Here is a 6,675-nt window from a genome sequence, read left to right on the forward strand (position 1 = left end):
GTAGTTGCAGGAGGGAGTTTCCTTGGCATTTTCTTGTGCATTGCAAAGCTATGCTGGACTGTGTCACTGAGTTCTGGTAAACAACCCAAAGAAATACTTTGGGTTAGAATTCATTTTACAGATGTCAGATACGGCACATAGGTACTTGGAAAACAGCAGAGTTTAATAATTCAACACTTCAATTGATTTCTTGCATAGCCCCTAATATCTATAAATCAAAATTGTTCAGGTAAAACCAGGAATGCTTCATGCCTAAGCAACAATTAGCATTTCTCCGCCTGAAAAATGAAGTAAGAAGAAAACAATTTATTCTTCATTATTTATGTTTTCAATTGTACCTTTTCCTGACTGCCTTGGAACCAAGGCACTCTATTAAATACCCAATCGATAGCGACAATAGAGTTTCCTAAAGAGAACAAAGCCGAATGTAACTGATAACTTCCTGTTAAATGCCAGTCATACATCACATGACTTTACTTAGCAGTGAGCTTGTTTTTTAAAAAAGCATGAGAAATAGTAAGAGAAAAAAAGAAAATAACATTCAAATCTAGAAATAGGAGTGAGAGGAATTTTGTGTCTTAAGCTAAAAGGGAGAAATTGGCTAAGTGGGGAAGACTCTTTGTCCCACACTCAGCCTTCTTTAGTCACCTGCGGTTCATAGTGTAGGAGGGGGACCCCTTGAGACCTCATACTTCCACATTAGCAGGACAAATTCCTAGAGCTCATTGGTGAAGCAACATAGCCGAATCAACGAGCCCCAGGTTCAACGACAGACTTTGTATTGAAAAAAATAAGGCTAAAAGCAAATAAGGACCATTCCCAATGTCAACCTCTGGTCTCTACACTCATGTGCATACATGTGCAAGCATACCCAACCTCAGGTCGGCATACAACACATATCATATACATATGCTATATGTGTTTGTTGTATGTGATATTTATATATGCATATATTTTTATCATATGTGTGTATATATATATGGATGGGATAGTGAACATAATAGAGGTATAGGTTTTACTTAGGCAGCGATATTGTTGCTATATTATGTGCAAAGTTTCCTGTTATTTCTAAGAGACATACTCTCACAGCAGATTTGCCAGTCCTCTGGCTCTTACATTCTTAAGCAATTCATTTCAAAAATTAGGAAAAGCATAATTTCACACAAAATAAAGGGGAAGGGTCAAAATGCAGTCTAAAGCTGAAATATGTCATAAACATTTAAACAATTTTCAACCTCACTTGTTGGACATAACAGGCTTATAGAACTTTAAAAAACAGACAATACTTAATTTTGGAGGGTGGGTGCTTCCAGAAACACACATAGCACAGCTGGAGAGAATATTAGGTATTTCTAGCCTCTAGGACAAGAAGTTGAATTGCAATTCGAGAGTCTTGAGAAGATATGTCACCCTTCCTTTTGAAATTCTATTTCTGGGATTCTATTAATGGGAATGAAGACAGGGGTCTTTTGCCTAAAGACAAGTGTTTCAATGAGATTTACAATATTAATATGACATGATAATATGTCATATTAATATGACATAATAATAGGAAATATCCGTTTTTAAAAACAGAGGTATTTTTTCAGCAAATGAGATTGCAAAAAGTAACCACTCATACATCTATAAGATAATGTAAATAATATCACATGATATGCAAGCTATAGCATTAACTATAGCGTATAGACTTTTATACGGAGAATGTGCACAAAGAGGTAAAATAGGTGTAAAAGAGTAGCGTAGACTGGGCTGAAAGGCCAACGCTGGCTCTGTGCTTCACAGGTATCCATGCAGTAATTGGTATCCACGCAGCATATTTTCCCAGTGGGACACCTGGGAAAGTAAAAGTAGACTATGCTAATGGCTATGAATGAAAATGCTCCAGCATGTGGTTATGTTTCTATATAACTACTTTAAATGAATTTTTACTGAAAGTGGTAAGTAAGGCAACAAATAATTCTGGGAGAAGTATGGCAAGAAAATGGTTACGAAAATTACTTTTAAATTAATAAAAAGATTGAATGTTGAAACATATTCAAGAAATATAATTTTTGTACTTAAATGTTAGGGGGATTGTTTAGGTTATTTTTTAAGATTTTTTTTATTTTTACTTTGTATTTATTAGTGAATAGGTATGAGGAAAAAGACTTGGTGTACATGAATGTACAGACCAGGTTAAAAAGATGGTGTCAGATCCTCTGTTCTGAAACAACAATAAAGACCTGGAGAAAGGTACAGCTATACAATTAAATACTGTGCAGCCTCATGAGTATAGTCCTAGAACACCTGTCATAGCATCTGCATGAAAAGCAAAAAGAAGCTGGCTGATGCTGGTAAAGGAGGTTTCAAATTGACATTCCACTGGCTAGTATTTGTCATAAAAATGATGATCTAGACCCATGTCTCCAGCCACATACATAGCAGAGGATGGTCTTGTTGGACATCAATGAGAGAAGAGGCCCTTGGTCCTATGAAGGCGCGATGCTCCAGTGTAGGGGAATGCCAGGACAGGGAACAGTGAAGTGGTAGTAGGTGGGGTGGGATAGAGGGTTTTTCAGAGGGGAAGTGAAGAAAGGGGATACCCAAAACATAATCCACACATCAAATGAGGGACAAGAAGAACTGAGGAGTGGCCCCTGGTTCTGGAAAGACTCAGTGTAGCAGTATAGGGCAAAACCAGAATAGGGAAGTGGAAAGGGGTGGGTGGGAGAACAGGGGGAGGGAAGGGGGCTTATGTGACTTTCGGGGAGTGGGGGACCAGAAAAGGGGAAATCATTTGAAATGTAAATAAAAAATATATCGAATAAAAAATAAAAATGAAGCTTTGCACACACACACACACAAAGAAAGTTGATTTAGTTGTCAATGTCTAAAAGACAACAGTTGATATATATATATATTTTTTTTTTGTCTTTTTTTTTTTATTTGATATAATTTATTTACATTTCAAATGATTTCCCCTTTTCTAGCCCCCCCCACTCCCCGAAAGTCCCGTAAGCCCCCTTCTCTTCCCCTGTCCTCCCTCCCACCCCTTCCCAGTTCCCCGTTCTGGTTTTGCCAAATACTGTTTCACTGAGTCTTTCCAGAACCAGGAACCACTCCTGCTTTCTTCTTGTATCTCATTTGATGTGTGGATTATGTTTTGGGTATTCCAGTTTTCTAGGTTAATAACCACTTATTAGTGAGTGCATACCATGATTCACCTTTTGAGTCTGGGTTACCTCACTTAGTATGATGTTTTCTAGCTCCATCCATTTGCCTAAGAATTTCATGAATTCATTGTTTCTAATGGCTGAATAGTACTCCATTGTGTAGATATACCACATTTTTTGTATCCACTCTTCTGTTGAGGGATACCTGGGTTCTTTCCAGCATCTGGCAATTATAAATAGGGCTGCTATGAACATAGTAGAGCATGTATCCTTATTACATGGTGGGGAATCCTCTGGATATATGCCCAGGAGTGGTATAGCAGGATCTTCTGGAAGTGAGGTGCCCAGTTTTCGGAGGAACCGCCAGACTGCTTTCCAGAGTGGTTGTACCAATTTGCAGCCCCACCAGCAGTGGAGGAGTGTTCCTCTTTCTCCGCACCCTCTCCAACACCTGCTGTCTCCTGAATTTTTAATCTTAGCCATTCTGACTGGTGTAAGATGAAATCTTAGGGTTGTTTTGATTTGCATTTCCCTAATGACTAATGAAGTGGAGCATTTTTTAAGATGCTTCTCCGCCATCCGAAGTTCTTCAGGTGAGAATTCTTTGTTTAACTCTGTACCCCATTTTTTAATAGGGTTGTTCGGTTTTCTGGAGTCTAACTTCTTGAGTTCTTTATATATATTGGATATTAGCCCTCTATCTGATGTAGGATTGGTGAAGATCTTTTCCCAATTTGTTGGTTGCCGATCTGTCCTCTTGATGGTGTCCTTTGCCTTACAGAAACTCTGTAACCTTATGAGGTCCCATTTGTCAATTCTTGCTCTTAGAGCATACGCTATTGGTGTTCTGTTCAGAAACTTTCTCCCTGTACCGATGTCCTCAAGGGTCTTCCCCAGTTTCTTTTCTATTAGCTTCAGAGTGTCTGGCTTTATGTGGAGGTCCTTGATCCATTTGGATTTGAGCTTAGTACAAGGAGACAAGGATGGATCAATTCGCATTCTTCTGCATGCTGACCTCCAGTTGAACCAGCACCATTTGTTGAAAAGGCTATCTTTTTTCCATTGGATGTTTTCAGCCTCTTTGTCGAGGATCAAGTGGCCATAGGTGTGTGGGTTCATTTCTGGATCTTCAATCCTGTTCCATTGATCCTCCTGCCTGTCACTGTACCAATACCATGCAGTTTTTAACACTATTGCTCTGTAGTATTGCTTGAGGTCAGGGATACTGATTCCCCCAGATTTTCTTTTGTTGCTGAGAATAGTTTTAGCTATCCTGGGTTTTTTGTTGTTCCAGATGAATTTGATAATTGCTCTTTCTAACTCTGTGAAGAATTGAGTTGGGATTTTGATGGGTATTGCATTGAATCTGTATAGTGCTTTAGGCAGAATGGCCATTTTAACTATATTGATTCTACCGATCTATGAGCATGGGAGGTTTTCCCATTTTTTGAGGTCTTCTTCCATTTCCTTCTTCAGAGTCTTGAAGTTCTTGCCATACAGATCTTTCGCATGTTTGGTAAGAGTCACCCCAAGATACTTTATACTGTTTGTGGCTATTGTGAAGGGGGTCATTTCCCTAATTTCTTTCTCAGCCTGCTTATCCTTTGAGTATAGGAAGGCCACTGATTTGCTTGAGTTGATTTTGTAACCTGCCACTTTGCTGAAGTTGTTTATCAGCTGTAGGAGCTCTCTAGTGGAGTTCTTTGGGTCACTTAGGTAGACGATCATGTCGTCTGCAAATAATGATAGTTTGACTTCCTCCTATGCACCCCTTAAAGGACTTGATGCAAGTCATCTCTCCTTCTTTGAAACTTGAGGGGCTTGCGACTGACACCTCCTAGAAAGTCTGTTACTATCTGTTCCATAGATTATCAGGCAGAAATGAGATCAAGGTGTGCAATCTGTTACAGTGCCTGCCACCTTTGGGGTGCTCAATAAAAAGAGGCCATACCTGAGAGCAAGAAGAAAGCCCCCTTTATCAGGGGGAGCTCCCAGGAAAAGATTAGATTTTGACATCAGTAGGAATGCATTAAACTAAGCTATATTGAACTATCTGATAGAAGACTATAGAGACTTAAAAAAAATTCAATCATCTGGGTGTTTCCAAGGGCCAGCAGCCTTGCTGGTATCTAGATGACCTGAATGACCTTCTGTACTTCCCCTGCTACTTGCAAGGTTGCATCTGGTGACAGCTCTCACTGACCTTATGAAGGCCTTCAAAGTGTTTCTTAGACCCCCATTTGCTCCGGGCATTTTTGATATGTACCAAAATGTCAGCTTTTCAAAGCTAATCTCTCCCCGAGTTTCTGACATGCATTCAGCTCTGGTGAATTTGCAAAAACCTCTGGGACAGAATAGTTTTGCTTGGGCAGAATGCAAAAGCCATCCAGCTGGCAGGCAGAGCCAAGAAATCCACCTGCACATACGTTGGTTTGTGCCTAAGTGCTCTCTGGAGCTCTGCTTGGTTTTCAACTTGCTCTCACTGTGAAAGTTCCATCTTCTAAATGTTAAGTCACTGAGCCGTGAAAGGATGCTGCGTGACCATGGCCAGCAGGCAGGGGCGTTGTTCTCGGGCGTGCTGGATGCCTAGTGGCAGATGTTAGGAACTGAGCAATGGACTGCTAAATAGTGTGGCATCTTAGTCCTTTCATGGATAATAACTGCTGTGACAATTCACTGAACACCTACGCAGTGTCTGCACTACTTTCTTGGTGTTGCATTTAGTCTTTACAGTAATCCCTATGACGTATAGTCGCTATTATCGTTTTACAGAGAAGAAAACTAAGGCCAAGAAGATTAATGGTCAAACAATTGGAAAGCAACAGAATTGAAGCTGGAGCTGATAATTGTTTGATTTTAAAGCAAGTGCCCTCTCACGTATGTTTATGAAAAGGATGGAGTTTAATGTAGTAGGTGTGGACTATTTCTATTGATATATGATGGACTATGGCAGTGTTCCTCAACCTTGCTAATGCTAAGCCTTTAATATAGTTCTTCGTGTTATGATAACTTCAATCATAAAATTATTGTTATTGCTACTTCATAACTGTAATTTTGCTACAGTTATGAAACATAATGTAAAACTCTGATATGAAGAAAGTCTTAGGTAGCCCCTGAGAAAGGTTTGTTCTACCCTCAAAGGGGTCTTGACCCACACATTGAGAACCAGTGGGTTATGGGTTCCCCAAAGTCCCAATTGTAGTTATTAGAGAATACATCCCACTCTTGCTAGAGAGAAGGTGGGAGTGATATATGTGTCCAAAAGGAAGTCAAGCGGGCTTGTGTTGACTCTAGCCTATGTCTAAAACAGACTGCCTGCATGCTCTGCAGAAACAGAAGCAACACTCTGGATTTTCCTCTATTACAAGACGAGGTGTCACCTACAAGTCAAACACAGGGTCTTATTTCATGTCGTATTTCTGTTCTGAGCATCAATTTGAGATATGAGTACTTAAAATAATATCAACAAATGCAACTCCCCTTTCACATAGCATCTAATAGGACTCTAAGACTTTTGAGGGAT

Source organism: Apodemus sylvaticus, chromosome 1 (genome assembly GCF_947179515.1).
Source record: "Apodemus sylvaticus chromosome 1, mApoSyl1.1, whole genome shotgun sequence".
Taxonomy (NCBI): Eukaryota; Metazoa; Chordata; class Mammalia; order Rodentia; family Muridae; genus Apodemus; species Apodemus sylvaticus.